At 34.2% G+C, this 22294-nt stretch overlaps 1 pseudogene; it reads left to right on the forward strand.

The window, feature by feature from the left end:
• Positions 1-3982: 3982 nt before the first annotated feature.
• On the forward strand, positions 3983-6672 carry LOC105768047 (phenylalanine ammonia-lyase-like; annotated as a pseudogene).
• The last annotated feature ends 15622 nt before the right edge of the window (positions 6673-22294 follow it).

The following is a 22294-nucleotide window of genomic DNA, read 5'->3' on the forward strand; positions in this document are numbered from 1 at the left end:
GCCATTAGATTCTCAAAAATCTCAACAGTATTATGAAAACATACTAGTTCAAACTGGATCAATATTGTTCAAACACTACATAGACCCAAAAGATCCAAATTTTATCACTCATTCAACAACCCAAATAGTTAAAATTCTTTGACCAAGAGATTGTGGTGAAAACCCAAATACTCCAAAGAAATTTCTAGCCAAATTTACCACCAAAATAGACCACCACCCATATTTTACATATTAAGATTACCAAATGGCCTGGTATAATGCCTTCCTAATGAACAATCAACATATGAGGCATTTTTGTCTCATATATTTCAAATATTGTACCCAATTCAAATTTTCAAATTGGTTTCGAGAATGGTGGAACTGGTATGGACCATCATATTTCAATATCCTACCAAAAAAAATTCAAAATTTGTGGCCAAGTTCTATGAAAAATTCTAGCCTGAACCAGACCAAAAATACATCTACAGAACCATCCATTTTTACTAAAATTGTGAATTTCTTAGATTGTTTCCTAGAATTACTTTATGAACAAGATCCATGTGTTGGGATTCCATTATTAGTTCGAAATTTTAGAACAAAATGGCGGGACAAGTTTAATTATGAAAAATATGATTCCAAGTATTTAGAAAAAAAAAATTCAACAAGAACCGGAGATGATGTAAGTCCGTGGCCCTAGATTAAACTACAACAAAATTCCTTCAAGTAAAATCGACTACTAGTGCAATGTTGGCTCAAGCCAACACCAAGAAGGAATACAAGAAAATCATGGCTGAAATGCTCAGCTCAATGGATTCTGAATCACAAGACGAGAAATTCTCAAAGTCTTCAATCAAAATAGTGGATCTTACAAACGATACCATTTCAGTAACTATCACCAAAACTAGAAAAAATAAAAATTGATGATAATCTTGCAAAAACAAAAGATGAATGATTTCCTGCAAACCTACAAAGCAAAGATAAAACATGAACAAGGGAGATTCCTTGCAAGAATAATGAGAATGAACAGTGAAGATTCTCTGCGATGAACAGTAAAATTCTCTAGCTTGAACAACAAAATTCTCCAACATGAACAGTGAATATTCTCCGAAAGAAGAAAATAAGTAAAAAAAAGTTAGATTCTTCATAGAAAAAAAGTTTTTAATTAGATAATATATTCTCTGAAACGTAGCAATTATGTAGTTTTAGGAATGATGTAAGGATAAATCCCCCAAACAAAGATGTTGTAAAGAGGCAAAAGCCATCTATAAAAGCGCCTCAGTTTTGTAATAAAGGCATGACTTCAAACACTCAATACAAAGATCAAAATTTTGTTTCTCTGAATTTTTCTAGCTTTCACAATTTAAGTTTTCAAATTGTTTTTTTCAAAAGTTTAAATTTAAAACAAATCAAATTTAAGCTTTCAAATTATTTTCAAATTATTATTACCAATATTTCCATACGCTTCTCATCCTTCCGATCCTCAAGACTATACGAATCTCAGATTGTATTACATAAACAAAAATCTCGCAAAAATATTTCAATAGAAACATCTCTTCAAGAGTTTTTTTCCGAAAAAAGCAACATATTCACAGATTGCTACAAAAAATCATCACAATATTTTACAAATAAATATTTTGAAAAAAATTCATTATAGAGGAAGAATTTTCTAAAAAACCTCCACATATTGTTATCAAATAACTTCTCAAAGGATGACATTTTAAGTCATTAGACTCACAAAAAAGGTAGCAATGTTATGAAAACATATTGGTTCAAACATGATCAGTATTGTTCTAACATTATACAAATTCAAAAGTCCCTAACTTTATTACCCATTGAGCAACCCAAATAATTAAAATTCTCAGGCCAAGAGATTAGGGTGAAAACTCAAACTCTCCAAAGAAATTCCCAACCAAATTCACCACCGAAGTAGATCATCACTCATTTTTTACATACCAGGACAATCAAATAGCCTGGTACAATGCCTTCCTTATCAACAACCAACATATGAGACACTATTGGCTCATATATTTCAAGTAAGACACCCAATACAAATTCCCAAATTGATTTCAAGAATGGTAGAACTGATATGGAATATCTTCTTTTGATATCCTACCAGAAAAAATCAAATTTTATGGCCTAAATTTTTGACAAATTCCAACCAGAACCAAACCAAAAACATATATACAAAACAATCCATTTCTTTTCACAACTGTGTATTTATTGGATTGTTTCCTGGAATTTTACTTATGAATAGGGCCAATACATGAGAATCTCATTGTTAGTTTGAAATTTCATAACAAAATGGTGGCACAAATTCAATGACAAAAAATATGATTCCAAGTATTTGGATTGATTATTTCAATAACCAAGATTATGCAAGTCTACTACTCCGTACCAAACTATTGCAAAATTTCTTCAAGTCAAATCAACTACCACCACATTGTTGGCTGATGTCAAAACCAAAAAAAAGAATACAAAAAGCTTATGGATGAAATGCTCAGCTCAATGGATTTTGACTCAAAAGATGAGATATTTTTGACATCTTCAATCAAAACGGTGGATCTTGCATATGTCACCACAAGAGTGACAATCACCAAAACCATAAAGAAATTTAAAAAAAAAAGGAAAGAAGAAGAAGATAATTGTTTTGAAATAATCCGCAACCTTCAAATATTCCCTATATACTTAAAGAAATTGTTCCAAACGTAAACAAGAAAGTCAAACAGTAAAGATTCATGGGAAGACAAAAAATGGAGATGGACAGTAGTGATTCTTTGCAAAGAAAAGATGAAGATGAACAGTAACAATTCTCTACAAAAATTCTCTCAAAAAAAAGATGAAGATACACATTATGTATTATCTATAATTACTATAATAGTCTGGAAAATAACAATTGTGTAGGGTGAGAAAAAAATATTTATAATAATGTAAGGGGTCAGATTCCTCAACAAGGACGATGTAAAGAGATAAGAGACCTCTATAGAAGGCTTTCAGGTTGGAAATGAAAGACATTACTCAGTTTACCCAACAACTTTCTTGAGTAAAGTTTCTCTCCAAAACTTTCAAAATTTAAGTTCTTATTTTCCAAAATTTAAATTCAAAACAAATCAAATTTAAGTTTTCAAAATTTAAATTTAATTTTTTACTTCCATCGTTACTCAGATAAATTTATATATATATATATATATATATATATATATAATTTACGAATTTATCAAGCAAATAAGAAAAAAGAGTATGAAAATATGTCAACCTAATTTAATGCCAAATGTAAAAATTTTAATGTGAAAAGGAAAAATTTCTTTGTTTAGATGAAACATAGTAATATCATAAATATTTATTATTTTACTAAAAATGTTTAATATTATAAATAATGGTAATTAATAATAGGACTCACACATTATTTTAATATTAATAGTAATAATGTGTTAAGTAATTAGGGTATCCAAGTTTTAGACCTCCACCTAGAATTATTTCCTTAAATATTTTGTACATTTTAATATATATATATATATATATATATATATATATGATTTAAAGAATTTATAAAACAAATAAGCCAAAAAAAAGTATGTACATGTGTAAAATTAGTTTAATGCCAAATGTAAAAGATTTACAATATGAACATAGCTAAAATTTCCTTTTTAAATAAAGCATTATAATATCATATTACTAAAATAAATCAAACTAAATTATTATTAAATATTATAAATATTGGTAATTAATATTAAGACCCACACATTATTTTAATATTAATAATAATGACGTGTCAAATAATTAGAGTATCCACTTGTCACAATTTTATACCTCCTATAGAATTGTTTCCTAAAATACTTTGTACCTTGTAAGGTATATCTAAAAGTCAATTCATTCTAAAAAACAAACAAAAGAAAAAAAAAGAAAAAAGCCAATTCTTGTTTTAGTTGTGCCGACCGCTATTTCCTTCTCTTCCCTATTTAAACTACCCTTCTCTTTCTTCTGTTAAAGCATTCAACAACACATTTTGGTTAAGAAGTTCAAGTTTTTTTTGGGTCATTATCATTTCCATCATTTTCTACAATTTTTAACATGGAGAGAATCCCTCAAGGGAAGCCATTATCATCTCTTTCTTCTGTCGACCCTTTGAGCTGGGGTGTTGCAGCTGACTCTCTCAAGGGAGGCCATTTGGATGAAGTGAAACATATGGTTTCCGAGTATAGGAGACCACTGGTGAAGTTTGGTGGTGAGACCTTGACCATTGCTCAAGTTGCAGCCGTAGCTAAAAGTGAGTTGGGTGTCAAGGTTGAGCTTTCTGAGGGGGCAAGAGCTGGCGTTAATGCTAGTTCTGATTGGGTCCTTGAAGGCCTCCACAATGGTGTTGACAGCTATGGCATTACTACTGGTTTTGGTGCTAATTCTCGTCTAAGAACCAAGGATGGAGCTGCCCTTCAAAAGTTGCTTATTAGGTGAGCTTTTTATATCCATGCACCAACAACGTGCATTTTCCATAAACTGCCCCACTGGATACAGGAAATATGTACTTTAAGACATGTATCAGATTATATACTCCATTGCCGTGAGTTTTTGGGTAGTTTTTGATAGGGGTAGAATCGGTTTCTTGGTTTCTTGATTTGATCGGGATTTTTTGCTCAACCCTACTTTTTGATACAATCTCACCATTGTATCTGTTTGGATGAATAATCTTCAGTTAAGTTTCGTCAAATGAGAACCAGTGCAAGTACAATTTTTCACTAGTAGCCAAGGTTCCGGTGAAACTCACGGGTGATTCAATATCCGTCTCTACCCTTTACACCAAAATTTCAAATATATAAAATAAATTCTCGTTTATTAGTTAATTAATTTATTAATATAATATTTGAAAATGAAAAAGAAGGAAGTTGCTATAATAACAAAGTTGAAGAAAGTTCTATTCATTCATTGAATGTGTTTTGTTGGTTTAGGTTCTAGAATGCTGGGACCTTTGGGTATGGAAGTGAGTCATTCCACACACTTTCTCCCTCAGCAACTTGAGCCTCCATGCTTGTTAGGACGAACGCCCTGCTCTAGAGATACTCTGGGATTAGGTTCGAAATTCTGGAGGCAATCACCAAGCTTCTCAACCACAACGTCACCCCATGCCTCCCGCTTCCTGGCTCAGTTACTGCATTTGGTGATATTATTCCTCTTTCCTATATTGTTGGATTGCTCATTGGCGGGCCTAATTCCAAAGCTATTGGACCCAATGGGGAACCCCTTGATGCCCAAGAAGCCTTTCGTGTAGCCGATATTGATTCTAAGTTCTTCGAGTTGCAGCCAAAAGAACGCCTTGCACTAGTCAATGGCACTGCAGTTGGTTCTACCATGGCTGCCATGGTTCTTTTTGAAGCAAACATATTGGTTGTTTTGTAAGAAATTTTGGCTGCAATATTTGCTGAAGCCATGAATTGTAGATTACCTGAGTTCATTGACCATTTGATTCATAAATTGAAGCATCATCTAGGACAAATCGAGGCCGCTGCTATAATGGGACACATACCTGAAGGAAGCACTATCTTTACAATGGCTAAGAGGATCCATGAAATTGACCCTTTGCAGAAACCGAAACAAGATAACTATGCTCTAAGGTCAGCTCCACAATGGCTTGGTCCACAGATTGAAGTGATCAGATTCGTAACCAAATCGATTGAAAAATAGATTAACTCTATCAATGATAACCCCTTGGTAGATGTGTCAAGGAACAAGGCATTACACTGTGCCAACTTCTAGGGTACCCCAATTGGTGTCTTAATGGACAATGCTCGTTTAGCTATTGCAGCTATTGGGAAACTTATGTTTGCTCAGTTCTCTGAATCTGTTAATGATTTCTACAATAATGGCCTCCCAACAAGCCTCTCTAGTGGTTGGAACCCAAGTCTGCATTATGGTTTTAAGGGTGCTGAAGTTGCAATAGCTTCCTATTGTTCTTAGCTCCAATACTTGGCCAATCCAGTCACCACCCATGTTCAAAGTATTGAGCAACACAACCAAGATGTGAACTCCTTGGGATTAATCTCTGCATTAAAAACTGCTGAAGTTATCGATCTCTTGAAGCTAATGTTGACAACATTCTTAGTGGCTCTTTGCCAAGCTATTGATTTGAGGCATTTAGATGATAATTTGAAGGACATAGTGAAGAACATAGTGGGCCAGATAGCTAAGAAAACACTCACTACCGGTACTAATGGTAAACTCCGCCCTTTAAGATTCTATGAAAAGGATTTACTCCAAGCTGTGGATCGCGTATACATTTTTACCTATATCGATGACCCTTCCAGTGCTACCTATCCATTGATGCAAAATTTGAGGCAAGTTCTTGTGGAGCATGCAATGATAGAGGGTGAGATGGAGAAGAATCCAAGCACTTCAATCTTCCAAAATATTGCATCTTTTGAAGATGAATTGAAGGTTGTTTTGCCCAAGAAGGTTGAGAATGTAAGGGCTAGAGTTGAGAATGGAAATGCAGCAATTTCAAACAAGATCAAGGATTGCAGATCATATCCGTTGTACAAATTTGTGACAGGGCCGCTAGGAACTGGGTTGCTAACTGGGCAAAAAGTTACCTCACCTGGTGAGGAGTTTGATAAGGTGTTCAATGCTATGTGCCAAGGGAAGATCATTGATCCAATAATGGAAAGTCTAAAGGAGTTGAACAGTGCCCCTATTCCAATTTGCTAGTTTCTTTTCCTTTCAATCTTTGAAGTTTGCTATCCGATCTTTCCTTTCAATCTTCCAATGTGACAACTTTTAATAGCAATAACATGAATAAGCTAAAAAAATTACAACTCTTAATTCAATTCATTCTTTATCATGTTTAACAATGTTTCAGAAAAATTCCATGGCAACTCGATCATTTATGAACTTGGAATCTAAATCATAAGCTCTTTCGAGATCTTAGGTTTTTCACTTAGGAGCAACGTGGATATTTGCATGTCACCATTTAACTAAGGATTCCTTAGAATTTATGCAAAGTAACAGGGACGAGTTAGGTTTGAAACAATTTAATTACAAAAATCTAATGTTATCCATGGTAATAGTGTTCTTTTGGAATTATTATGAACATTTAATTTATTTTTGTTCGTATATAAATTCAGCATGCATCTTTCAATTATTATGTCAGTAACCACGATTTGGTTCGGATTAAGCGATTAATTCTAATGCAGTCAAACATATCTTAATGGGTGAACAACATGAATGATTTTAATTGGTAGCATAAACAATTGAGGCACGGAACAATATAAACATAAATTAAACGAATCAAATCAAGGCATTATAACCATCGTAGCTGAAAAATTTTAAGTCATTATCATTAATGCAAAAGAAATCAAATAATTTACAATCATGTTTATAAACTAGGAATAATTAAAAGAGAAAGGAAGAAGAAACTCTGAGATGAATTCAATGATTTCCCGAGAACTATCGGTGGTGGCTTCCTCTAATTTTTATCATTGCTCCGATGTAAATTACTCTTCAAGGTGGTCAGCCAAGAGAGATTTTCTCTCAAGAACTACTTACTAAGGGAGCTCTCAAAGAGAGGATGGGAAAAATGAAGGGAAATGGAAGGGTAAGCGTAGGAGAGAAAAGAATGAATGATTGATTATGGGATGAGGCATGAGTTGATAGGTGAATGGGGGTGGTATTTATACATGAGAGAAGGCTTGAGAGTTTTCTAAAAATTGCATGACCATCTTTTAGAAATCTCCTGTGCATGGCCGACCATAAATCATGGAGAGAGTGGTTGAAATTTTCATGATTCAAGCTTGATTATTGCTTGATTTGTGGCAAGGATTGGAAGGCAACTATAGAGTCTGAATGGGGCTGATTTGTGAGTTTTTTTACACATGTAAGGACCCTTAAATAATTATTTCAAAGTTGATTGGGCCACTCTATCAACTTATTGCCGAAATTGGGCTTCTTTCCACCTTAATGGATGGTTTGATCTCTGATGTAGAAGGCAGACATGTTCTTTTCAGCAACCTATTTCCAAGCTAGGTGAAAATAATTTTGTTGAATCCAAATGCCTTAGCTTGTCATCCCATGCTGATTTTTGTCCAAATCATTTGTATGTGCCACTCATATTGGCTTTGAACATCGAGCAAGTAAGTGTACCAAGCTGCATAAATTATAGGACAAATTATGAAATTTCCAAAATGCAGTAACATAGAGTAGAACTATGTGAATTTAGCACTAAATTACTCAAAAATTATAATTTTGATTTAATTGTGCCAAAATTCCTGATATGTACTAAAAACACATAATTGGTTATCAAAATACTAAGGATTTGCATAAATTCTAAGTAAAAAGATGTTCTAAAAATCTATATAATTAAGAGTTAACAATATTATAAAAATGGTTATGATCTGGCATAATTCTTTCTCCGAGTTAAGTTTTGTAACACCCTAGACTCGACTCGATTCACCAGGTCTAGGTTTCAGGTATTACTTCAGAAAAAACTTAAAAGAATTTTCAAAACAATTGACAAAAACTCTTTACTGAATAAATTTCTCTTTACTTCGTATTAGTCTTGATTAAAAACTTCGTATTTAAAGAACAAAGGGAGGAAATTGTAAATAATATATTGTATCAGTCTTGCTCAAATTTTATTACAACTCATAAGTTACCAAAGACAAACTCTAAGGGTATAGTCTTTCAAAACATCAACCCTTTCTATACGTCCACTGTATGCATAGTATCCTTATTTGCTGCTACTTTGGCATATTCCTGGCATCATCTCCTCAAGTACTTACAGTGACGCAACAATACCTGAAACATAAATATAACACCAATAAGTTCAGAGGAACTTGTTGAGTTATGAACACAACTTACCTTTTTAAATCTTCTTGATAAGTTCTTCAATTTGAATATTTGGACTTCCCCATTCTGTCGTTGGTGAATACATTCACAGTGTCAGTTGTATACTATCATACTTATATGCCACTTAGCATTCATACCATATTCTCATTCATTCTACTACTTGGCTGACTTCAGGTCTTGTCAATTGGAACTACCTTCTCTTTCTGATACGAGCCAAGGAGGTGACACTCAAGGGGTTGTTTTTCCTAGTGATCCAATCACTCGAAGCAATGCACGACAATTAAAATCAAAGATGAATTCTTTTGTCCAAGACTTTGTTGCTACAAATTTAAGTCATCATGTTCGTGTCGTTGACAAATACGAGAATGCAATTCACTGGACCAATCTTGGAATAGTGAAAGCCCATGAATTGGTGGATTAATCTTTTATGTATCTTATTATTATTATTTACTTAATTCTCATTGGTTGGGACACATCACTTATGAGTTAAGTAATTTTATTGGTTAGGTTATTATTTATTTATTTTCTTAGATAATTTTAAAGAGTTTTATTAGGATTCAATTACTCTTGAAAGAGTTTTATTAGGGTTCAATTACTCTTGTAATTTGCCTATAAATATGCTTGCTTTCTACACATTAGGGGGGAATAAAAAGAGAGTATTTGTTTTCTTCCAAATTTGTGTGAGGCAAATTTTTGAGAGTAGAGTGAATATTCTCTTGCTATTTAGTTTAGAGTTTGTTACTTTCGAGGGTATTTCGGAGTTACAAATATTCAAATTTCTTTCCCGTTCATCGATGTTTCTAGAGGTTCTTCTTCTAGGGGTTTCGTAGGCAGCCGCTCAATTATTGGCGTTTTTGGTTACAAGTTAACTAAGGGTTCCATAGGGCAAATCTATCCTTTTATTATTATTATTATAATTTAACTAATTTTATTTATTCTCGTTTTATTTCTAATTTGTGTTTCTCTTGTGTCTAGATTCGGGATTTCCGCATCAGTTGGTATCAGTTTCAGGTCATTCGGTGTTATTTTTAAAGCTAAAAGCATACTGAAACGAGTCAAAATACCCAAAACACTTCTAATCGGTTTCGTCGATTTGTTTTCTCCTCTTATTCTTTAAAAAAAAGAAAAAGCACAAAAAAACCAAAAAAAAAAAGAAAAAGCAAAAAGCGCAAAAAAAAACCGCAAAAAAAAAGTTGCCTACCTTTCATACATAGGTTTCTTCTTTTCCTATTATTATTATTATTATTTTATTTTCCCAAAATTGAATTTCTTTTCCTTCTTCTTTTCTTGACTCAAGTATAATTAAAGCTTCAATTTTTGAAAATCTTAAGACACCAAACGTTTCCGATTTTTGTTTTTTTTTTTAAATTGGGTAGAGTTTTCTTAAGTGTTCTTCTTATTAAAGCTTTTCTTTGACTCTAGAGTTAGGGATCGTTGCAGGTCTACGTTTTTTGTTTCTCTTACGCTTTCTAACACTTTGTTTCTTCTTGTGTTAGCAGATATTAAAGGCACGCACAATTCCTTCATCCGTGTAGCCTCCATTACAAATTGCCTCGTCCAGTTTATTGGCCTCTTAGAGAAATTAGGGTCTTCATTGTTTCTTTGAAGTTTGCACCTCCATTATTTGATCTTGATTAGTAACCCTCTCCAAACATATTTACAAGTTTTGAATCATTCAGAGAGTTATTCTTTTGAGAGCTAACGAATGAGGTAATTATTATTATTTCTTTCTTGTTCCTGTTTGTTTGATCCTTCACAGATACCATGCCGCTCACTAGATCCCAAACTAGTAAAAATGAAGAGGATGAGCAAAAAAAGAGAACGATCCTTTGGTCGAGTTGTTACAAAAAGAGATGAAAAAGTTGCAAACTCAATTCGAACATCGCATGACCCAGATGTTACAAGAGCAAAGGGAGTATCTTGATACAAAACTTACAACTCAAGAGAGATACATTACCGATAATTACAAGAAGTTGAACGAAGCCTTTATAAGCCGATCAAATTCGTGAGATCGAACTTTTAAACGAAGGGAGGACCATGTTTTTTATGATGACTTTGAGTCCGAGTATGTACCTAGAGAAAGGTTGGAACGAAAAAATGACACCCCCAAACCAAAATTTCCTTCTTTCTCAGGGAAGAATGATCCTGATGCTTACCTTGATTGGGAGGAAAAGATGGAAGCAGTCTTTGCTTGTTACAATTACTCTGTTGAGAAAAAAGGTAACATACGCTGTCCCTGAGTTCATTAATTATGCACTAACATGGTGGAATCAATTATGTAAAAGCAGGATTCTTTATAGAGAGCAACCTGTTACTACTTGGGTTGAAATGAAACACATCTTGCGAAAACAGTTTGTTCCACCATACTATTATCGAGAACTCCATCAAAGACTCCAACATCATGTTCAAGGAGATAGATCTGTGGATGACTACTACAAAGAGATGGAGACTATTCAGATTAGAGCCAATATTGTTGAAGAGGCTGAGGTGACTATGGCCAGATTCCTTGCCGGCCTAAAGCCTGAGATTGCAAATCGAGTTGAGTTACAACACTACATGTATGTTGAAGAGATGCTTCAAACCGTACTCACCATTGAAAAGTAATTACGAAAGAAAGGGACAACGAGGGGTGTTAGTTCAGTTTCTTATCCTGCTTGGAGAGGAAATTGACAAAAACAAGATGATAGATTGTGGAATGGGAGAGATGCACAGTTCAAGCCAAATGAGCCTAGAACTTACTCTAAAGATAGAGGTATGCCTAATTCACTTAAAGGTTCTACTTCTACTAATCGAGCTCCATCTTCTTCTTCTACTTCTCCTAGTGCCATTAAGCAGCCAAAAGATATTACCTACTTCAAATGCCAAGGAAGGAGTCACTATGCTTGAGAATGCCCTAATAAAAAGTTATTGGTGATTCGAGAAGATGGAGAGGTTGATTTTGAGTCTGATAACGAAGATGTGATGCCTCCTTTGGAAGATGCTGATGATGTGCATACTCATGATGAGTATGAAGAATACTTGGAGTATGGTGAGAAAACACTTTTTGCTCGAAGGGCTTTAAATGTCCAGTTTAAAGAGGAAGGGCACGAACAAAGAGATAACATTTTCCACACGAGATTTTGATTAGTGGACAACCTAGTTCATTGATCATCGATAGTGGAAGTTGCACCAATGTGGTAAGTTCTTCCCTTGTTGAGAAACTTGGCCTACCTTGTGTGAAGCATCCAAGGCCATACCGCTTACAATGGCTGAACGATAGTGGGGAGGTAAAAGTATCTAAACAATGCTTAGTTTTATTTTCCATTGGTAGATACTCTAATAATGTTTTGTGTGATGTTGTTCCAATGCAAGCTGGGCACATATTACTTGGACGGCCATGACAGTTTGATTGACGAGTAAATGATGATGCTTTCCTTAACCAATAAACCTTTGTGTTCCTTGGAAAGAAGTTTACTTTGGCTCCACTTCCTCCTCAAGAAGTCTACAATGATCAACTCAAACTTGCTAGTGAGATGGGTAAGGGAAGTGAGGTAAAATCATTGAAAAAGGCTGAGAGTAAAGAGGCCCTTAGTGTTAAAAGCCAACTTAAAGGCCCAACATTGGTGAGTGATTGCACACACAAGTCATGAGATGAGAAAGTGAGTTTATTCGCTAGGTTTCGAGATATCAAATTTGCTCTTTGTACAAAACAAACATTTATAGTTATTAGGTTTAGGGAAAACTTTGTTTTGACTAACCCTAATACACATTTGCCTAGTTGTTTTGTTGATCTTTTGCAGGATTTTGAGGATGTATTTCCTTCTGAAACGCCTAAGGGATTACCTCCTTTACAAGGGATTGAACATCAAATTGACTTTGTGCCTGGTTCGAGTTTTCTGAATAGACCAGTCTATCGAAGCAATCCTAAAGAAACTAAGGAGTTGCAAAGGCAAGTTGAAGATCTCTTAGGGAAAGGGTTGATTCGTGAGAGTCTAAGCCCTTGTGCGGTCCCTGTACTTCTCGTCCCAAAAAAAGATGGTTCTTGGAGAATGTGTGTTGATTGTCGTGCTGTCAACAAGATTACGGTAAAGTATCGATATCCAATTCCTTAATTAGATGATATGTTGAATGAGCCTAATGGTTCATGCATTTTCTCTAAAATTGACTTAAAATGTGGTTACCATCAAATAAGAATGAAACAAGGTGATGAATGGAAAACTACTTTTAAAACTAAGTATGACCTGTATGAGTGGTTAGTCATACCATTTGGCTTAACTAATGCTCCTAGCATATTCATGAGATTAATGAACCACATACTTAGACCTTTTTTAGGAAAATTTGTCGTTGTGTATTTTGATGACATACTGATTTATAGCAAAACTTTGAATGATCATGTTGGGCATGTTAAATTAGTATTGGATGTGTTAAGGCATGAAAAACTCTTTGCTAATCTTGAAAAATGCACATTTTGTATGGATAAGCTTGTTTTTTTGGGTTTTGTGATAAGTTCTACAGGAATCCATGTGGATGAGGAGAAGGTAAAGGCAATTAAAGAATGGCCTATCCTAAAACTATTTCGAGGTAAGGTCTTTCCTTGGGTTAGCGGTTTCTACCGCAGTTTGTTCGTAACTTTTCCACAATTGCTTCGCCTTTGATCGCACTTATTAAAAGGATGTATCTTTTCATTGGATGAGATAAGCAAGAATTAGCATTTAATGAACTTAAAGATAAATTGTGTAATGCTCCTATTCTTGTTTTACCTAATTTTGAAAAGACCTTTAAGATTGAATGTGATGCTTCTGGTGTAGGTATAGGTGCCATCCTCATGCAAGATAGTAAACCACTAGCCTACTTTAGTGAGAAACTTGGTGGAGCACATTTGAACTATTCGACCTATGATAAAGAGTTGTATGCCTTGGTAAGGGCATTAGAAGTTTGGCAACATTACCTTTTACCAAAGGAGTTTGTGATTCACACTGACCATGAATCACTTAAGCACTTAAAGGGACAATGCAAGTTGAACAAGCGACATGCGAGGTGGGTTGAATTCATTGAATCTTTTCCTTATGTTATAAGGTATAAGAAAGGTAAAGATAATATCGTGGCTGATGCTCTATCAAGGAGGTAAACTTTACTTAGTACTTTGCATACTAAGTTATTAGGTTTTGAGTATCTCAAAGATTTATATGCCTTGATTCGATTTTGCAAGCATTTATGACATGTGAACATGGTGCATTTCACAAATTTTATAAGCATGATGGCTATCTTTTTGAAATAATAGACTATGCTTACCAAAGTGTTCAATGCGAGAATTGTTGGTTCGAGAGGCTCATAGTGGTGGTCTTATGGGTCATTTTGGAGTCACTAAGACTTATGATGTTTTACATGAGCATTTTTATTGGCCTAACATGCGAAAACTTGTTGAGAAAATTTGCTCTACTTGCATTACTTGTAAACAAGCTAAATCCACTGTGATGCGTCATGGTCTATATACTCCTCTTCCTGTTCCTAGTTCACCTTGGACTGACATTTCAATGGATTTTGTAATAGGTTTACCAAGGACAAAGCGTGGACGAGATAGCATCTTTGTGGTTGTGGATCAATTTTCTAAAATGGCTCATTTCATTCCATGCCAGAAGACTGATGATGCAACCCATGTTGCCGATCTATTTTTCCGTGAAGTTGTGAGATTACATGGAATCCCAAGGACTATCGTTTCCGATAGAGATGCAAAATTTCTTAGTCACTTTTGGAAGGTGTTATGGGGTAAGTTAGGTACTAAACTACTTTACTCTACTACATGCCACCCTCAAACTGATGGTCAAATCGAGGTGGTAAATCGAGTTTTGGGATCTTTACTTAGAGCCATAATAGGTAAGAATGTTAAATTTTGGGAAGAATGGATACCTTATTTTGAGTTTGGTTATAATCGTTCTGTTCATTCTTCCACAGGTTTTACTCCTTTTGAGATTGTATATGGCTTTAATCCACTTACTGTTTTAGATTTGCTTCATTTACCTTTGAATGAGATTGCTAATTTAGATGGTGAAAGGAAAGCTGATTTAGTGAAAGAGATCCATGAGAAGGCTCGTAAAGCCATTGAGAAAAACAATGAGTCCAATGCACATCGAGCTAATAAAGGGCGAAAGCAAGTTTTGTTTGAACCTAGAGATTGGGAATGGGTACATATGAGGAAGGAACGATTTCCTTCTAAGAGAAAGAATAAACTTGATGCACGAGGGGATGAACCATTCCAAGTACTGGAGAAAATAAATGACAATGCTTATCGCATTGATCTTCCTGGTGAGTATAGTGTCAGTACTACTTTCAATGTTTCTGATCTTTCTCCTTTTGAATTTGATGTAGGTTCAGATTCAAGGACGAATCTTCTTGAAGAGGGGGAGAATGATACGAGCCAAGGAGGTGACACTCAAGGGGTTGTTTTTCCTAGTGATCCAATCACTCGAAACAAGGCACGACAATTAAAATCAAAGATGAATGATTTTGTCCAAGACTTTGTTGCTACAAATTTAAGTCATCATGTTCATGACATTGACAAATACGGGAATGCAATTCACTGGACCAATCTTGGAATAGTGAAAGCCCATGAATTGGTGGATTAATCTTTTATGTATATTATTATTATTATTATTTACTTAATTCTCATTGGTTGGGACACATCACTTATGAGTTAAGTAATTTTATTGGTTAGGTTATTATTTATTTATTTTCTTAGATAATTTTAAAGAGTTTTATTAGGATTCAATTACTCTTGAAAGAGTTTTATTAGGATTCAATTACTCTTGTAATTTGCCTATAAATAGGTTTGCTTTCTACACATTAGGGGGGAATAAAAAGAGAGTATTTGTTTTCTTCCAAATTTGTGTGAGGCAAATTTTTAAGAGTAGAGTGATTCTTCTCTTACTATTTAGTTTGGAGTTTGTTACTTTCGAGGGTATTTCAGAGTTACAAATATTTAAATTTCTTTCCTGTTCATCGGTGTTTCTAGAGGTTCTTCTTCTAGGGGTTTCGTAGGGAGCCGCTCAATCATTGGCGTTTTTGGTTACAAGTTAACCAAGGGTTCCATAGGGCAAATCTATCCTTTTATTATTATTATTATTATTTAACTAATTTTATTTATTCTCATTTTATTTCTAATTTGTGTTTCTCTTGTGTCTAGATCCGGGATTTCCGCATCACTTTCTCTTGAAATAACTTCTAACAATAAATCTCGAACAAATAATCATTCTTGGCGGATACCACTTACTATTCATACTTTTAGCGAGTACCTATACTGATCTTACTAAATCAAATTATAATTTAGACCATACCCTAATTCAACTTAAGACATTCTCATATAGTAAACAGATTAGATCCCATCAGAGCTCAAAACAAGTTATAATACTATACCAATAGAATGAATATCAAATAACTCAAAATTCCACTTTATTAGCACCATTACTCAAAATGGTGAACTCTTTCATCGAATATGCCTTTATTCTAATCTGACAAATAGCCATGATGGATACCCTCTTCTAACATCTAAATCATACTTCTTTTTAAGAACTTTCCTTAAGACTTAATTGATTTTATCATAAGACCTTTCACATTAGAGCTTCAGTAAGATCACATCCTTATCATAGACTTACCAGAATAAACCATTAAGGCCAGACAGAATACGCCACAAAGGTGACATGCATATTACGACAAAAAGGTAATATACAGATTATGCCACCAATTTAACATAATTCCATAAAGGCCATATCAAAATGTTACAAAGGTTAACAGAATGCCACAAAGGCCGTATCAGAATGCCACAAAGACTAACAAAATGTGCCATAAAGGCCAAATTAGAGTACGCCATAAAGGCTAGTAGAATGCCACCCATACATCTCATAACTGGCGTGTTTGTGATGTGGAATTACTTAAACTCACATCGCGTGAGGTTTGGCCATCATCTCCAGTATAAATGTGGCTTATCCACTCTTTCCAGAATGTCCCATGTCCATGGACTTTTTTCAGAATTTGCATATCATAATTTATTTTTACTATTCTGATGGACTTCATCATATACCACCGTGGTGACCAACTCACAACTCAAGCTTTCTACACTCAAATACACCCCAATTTCCAAACATCTCCATTCATACATCACATATCCAATATAAACACATAGTCAGGTAGGCTAACTCATTTCCTTAACCAAAGTACACTTCAAATCATGCTTCACACACATCAATGCAGTCACACCTCACATTGTACATTCCAAGCACATACACTTAGTTACTTAACAGAATCGCATGCACTCACACACATTCCATTACATTCTAAACTAAACAAGATCTATTCCCAGAATACATACATCTTTAGTAGTCAATCATGAATCTATTCACCAATTCTAGAACTTCAATCACAATAGATTTTCTTAGAAAAACCTTATAGGAGTCAATATTAGGGACTCACCAACAATAACTACTAGCTCCATATTCAAACGTCCAGTTCAAACTAGCAACAACAATTGCTTAAAGAACATGCGTTCACCATTAAACCAATTTACAAATAGGTTGCTTACATTTCAGTTACAGAGAATCTCCATGCATGGCTTCTTATTCGTAACTTACTACCCATAGACTTCATAACATTCTTTGTGTTAACATGTAAAGTTATCAGACTTACCAGGAGATAGGGCACCTCTGTATTTTCCAGGAATCCTTAGCTTCTAGCTTAAATATGAAGAGTAACCAGCAATAACATTTAGTACTTAAGAAAAAGAAAGAATTAAAGAAATACTTTGAAAGAAAAGAAAGAATTAAAGAAATACTTTGAAGGAAAAGGAAAACTGTCACTCGGACTTTTCTCACACATATATATACTTTCGTTTAGTGAAACTTGAAAAGTGTCTCGAAATTTCAGAATATACACTTCATAATGGCTTACAAAATCTAAAAGAAACATAAATGAAAGTCTTTTCCATATGCCATATTCCCAATCAATTTAGTTTGTTTATAATCAGATCTAGTTACTGAGACTTGCCCTTCACAACACTAAATATGACTCTTGAACTATTTAATTTAATACATTTAGTGTTTTAAAATGTAGTTTAGATGATAATTGTGGTTCTAAAAAAATCTTATATTAACAACACCACCTTAGTATAGTATAAAAAAACAAGGTTGGATTGTTCTAGCTTGTTGCAAACTTTGTAGCTTACTTCATAGGTGGATTTGAGATGATCCATACTTTTAATAGTACATGGAAGAAAGAGATCTTGTTAATTTTGTCACATCTCGAAAACCAAGTTAGTAGAATTAGACATTAGATTATAGGTTTGAGAGAAAAATTAGATTTTGTGTCATAGAAATTAAAATAGGATACAATAAATAATTAGTTAAAAATAGTACAAATAATAATTAAAATAAATAATTATGGTATTAATAATCGAAGCATTAGTAAAAATAAAAATAAAAATAATAGAGACTAATTGGAGTAGTGGTTAAAGTAAAGGTTAAATGTGTAAATTAAGGCTAGTAGTTAAAAATGGAGCTATTTGAAGAAGGTAGAAATATGAGAGGGCTTAGAGGGCAAATAGCCTAATTTTAAAAAAAATTGGTTGGCTATAAAAGTCACTTGCCACCTAAGCTCTCTCCATCTCTTTTTTCATTTTTAAAATTTGTTAGATCCAGATTGAAAACTTTTCTCTCAAAAACTTTTGCATCTTTTATATTTTCTTGGCATCCAAACACTCCCTTTTGCTTCAACTTTATAAGAAAATCACTCTTTCTTCTCCAATTTCTCACCTAAACTTAGCTCGTTTTTGCTCAATCAGTACAAATTCGTGGATGTTTATGAATTAAAGGTAAATCTATTATTTTCTTATGTAATAGATTTTTATTAGGTGTTTTTAATTTCAATTTTCATATATCTAAACAAGAAAATTAAAGATCCATGATTTTAAAGTTGTCTTTTGCATAAAAAAATGGTGAACGAATAACTAAAGAGCTAAGAGGTGTTTTTGAAATAATTTTTAGTATATTTTGGCGTGATTAAGTGGTTTAAAAATTCTATTTAATAAAATATTTAAGTAATTGACTGAATTAAATGGTTGTCTTTTGAGAATGAAGATGAACAGTGGTTTTCAAGAAATGTAATGTTTAGTAAAATTGAGTTGAATTATCGACCTAGATTTATAATTAGGCACAAGTTAGGGGGTTAGGAGGTAGAAGTTAATGATTTAATTAAATGCAAAAAAGAAAAGAAATTAAGCAAAAATAGATTGTACGAAATAAGTCGAATAAGTATATGTGAGCGGAGAGCTGTTGTATGAACACAAAGAGATAAGTTAGATTATTTTTGAATGTTTACTAATATGTATATTTTTGTGCGAAGTTGAAAATGTTGGTGGAGCCTCAAGAAACTGGGAGAAAGTCAAAGTTGTCTAGTTCGACGAGTCGTGTTGTGCTACAGGTGAGTGCATTTGCATGTCGTGTTTTAGCATGAATTGTGAAATCTAGAGAGTTGAAGTGTGTCTTGCAAACTCCCACTTATGGTATGCGAACTTTTCCTTATGCAAATCATTGCAATTTTGGTTGAACCATTAAGTATATACACTGTGTGATTTTAATAGTGCAAAATGCATGAACCTATAATATATATCCATGGACTTTATTATATATATAATATATATTAATATATTTTGGTGTTATATATAATATAATATATATACGTGTAGGTTGTTGTACATAAATTATATTATATGTGTGGGTCTTACTATATACATATATGCATGGGTTTTATTATATAATATATAAAATTATTGGTATGGCTTTATATAATATTTAAATTGATGGGACTTTCATTGTATGCTAAAATTTGACGTGATAAAGGTCACTAAATAGCTACGTATATACATGTAATATATATTAGTACATGATTATATAATGCTTGCGAATAGATATAAAAATAAATATTATAATTTGGATTTTATAACATGTGAATTTTATTGATAGTGCACGTTTATGCATGCATGAACCTGTAAGTGAATTATGAGATTGATAATATTGTGAGTTTTGATTAGTGCAAAATTATATTATTGCGAAATGCTAAGTGCGATCTTGACAGTAATGCGAGCCAGTTATATTGTGTAATAAAATGTGATTAAATAGATATGTTGGCAATGAACACTTGAAACCGATAGATATCATTGGCATGCCATAGGATTGTGAGTACTCACCCCTTTTATTATTTGTTGGGCATTGTGACTCGGAGATAGCGTTGGAAAGATAAGGGAATGTCAAACATAATTCCATTCAATGTAGATAGCATGGTGTTTTTGGAGAGTGTGAGCATACGTGCTACACTTGCATGGAGATAGCGTACAACTTTATGAGTCATGTGGTGTGTTTTCGAGATTCGTTTATCTAATGAGTATATAATTTTCTATGTTTAATATTCACGAATTGCTAATATATCACTATGTTGTGAATGAAAATTGTGTTATATGTTAATTGTTCAAGTATGTTAAAATCCTAACATGTTTGGATTGTATATGTTTGTGTTGTATGTATGTGTACTCACTGAGCTTTACCAAGCTCATCCCCCTTGCTTTACCTTGTAGATGAATAGCTCCCGGGTTAGCGAAGAGGGTGACAAATCAGTGGTCCATTGCAAGACATTTTTTTAAAGTATGTGTGTTGAGATTTTTAACTCTGAAGTGAAGGCAATGTGGGTCGTTCCAAGGGTTTTGTACTAGAATTAGACTTAGACATAGTCATTTTAAATGAAACTTTCAATGGGTTGTAAACGAACATTACAAACTGTGTGTTTTTTTTGGGATTTTTCAACATTTTAATTTCTTGCTTGATTACTTGATTGGCGGGTTTTATTACTTGCTTAATGTGATGATAATTAAATGAACTAACAAATATTTGTAGCTAAGGGAGACTGTCGAGTATTAAGGTATGCGTTATACCTTCTAGTTGTGTGAATGAAATGATTAATTTCGAAAAGCATGCACTTAGGTCTAATTTCCTATATGAAATATTTTGCAAATGCGTGGTGTGTAAGGTTGGTTGGTGTGGTTCGTAAATTTTTAAATGCAGAGTCACCTTGGTGGCTAATGTGATGTTCCAAATTCAGGTCAGATCATCTCGGTCTGGTTTGGCGCCTCACATTTAGTGGTATTAAAGCCAAGTGAAAAATAACCTAGACGGAGCCACAATTTTCGACAAATTAGTATTTCTGAAAATATAAACACATTAATTTTAAAAATAAAAATGGAAATGTTTAAACCTTTTTGACAAACATAACCTTGTATGAAAATTAGTTATAAATGGGGTAGGAACGGGAACACATTGCCTTCTTTGAAAATATTTTCTTGAAAAATTGCCTTGGATCACTTGCCACGTGACACTTCTCACTTTCCTATTTTATTTAAATTTATGTAAATAGTAGATAGAATGCCTCCTAGACACGGGCATTCGACTTCTAATGGACTAGAGGAACCACTCTCGAGGCAAGTTGCAGTTGAAACTGGTTTTGAGCCCTTGGTTCAAGCGCTGATTGGGGCATTTCAAAGTATAGTTGGTGGGAACCCTGCCCCAATTGCAAGAGGGTTGCCACTTGAACAACTCCGAGCTTTGGGTGGTAAAGAATCCCGGGGAGCTGATCCGACCATTGTTGAATATTCGTTGGAGAGTGTTCAAAGGATCATTCAACAAATGTGATGCTCGAATAATGAGAAGTTTGGTTGCACTATATCCTTACTAAACAGTGAAGCTCCTCGTTGGTGGAATACGATAAAGAGAGGAACCGCTACTGATCACCTGACTGAGGAGTTCTTTTTGAGTCTTTCCAAAAGAAGTACTTGGGAGAGCAGTACCTGGATGCTAGAAAGAGGGAGTTTTTGGATCTGGTCTAGGGAAGTATGTTTGTGGTTGAGTATGAGTCTAAGTTTGTGTGGTTCAGCCAGTGTGCTCCAGAGATGGTGTTCTTTGAGAAATAGAGGTGTAAGAGGTTTCAATTTGGGCTAAATTGAGACATTCATGTATATCTAGTAGTATAGGGAATTGAGGCCTTCGATGATTTGGTAGATAAGGCTAAGGCAATTAAGGAGACACTGATCGAGCCACCAAGACCAGTTGTATCTGTGTCCCAAAAAAGGGGCTCCGATTAGTCAGGATCATCGGGAAGGCCAGGCAAGAGTGGTCGTGATTTTGGAAGTCTGATCGGGGTACTCGATGGGACTCTCGACTGAGCCAGACTAGACCACAAAGTACTACAGTAGTTTCTAAGGGTGGATTAACTGAGGTAGCAACTTGTGAATATTGTGGACGTAGGCACCCGAGAGTGTGTTGGAGAGTATTAGGGGTGTACCTTCGGTGTGGGTCAATACAGCATTGGTTATGAGACTACTCGAAGAGAGTTGAGTTGGCTCAGAATACCGCACCTATTAGAGGTCGAGCCCAAGGCCATGGTAGTAACGGGAGACCAATAGGTTAGAGGACAGTTG

This window comes from Gossypium raimondii, chromosome 4, assembly GCF_025698545.1.
Source record: "Gossypium raimondii isolate GPD5lz chromosome 4, ASM2569854v1, whole genome shotgun sequence".
NCBI classification, from domain to species: domain Eukaryota; kingdom Viridiplantae; phylum Streptophyta; class Magnoliopsida; order Malvales; family Malvaceae; genus Gossypium; species Gossypium raimondii.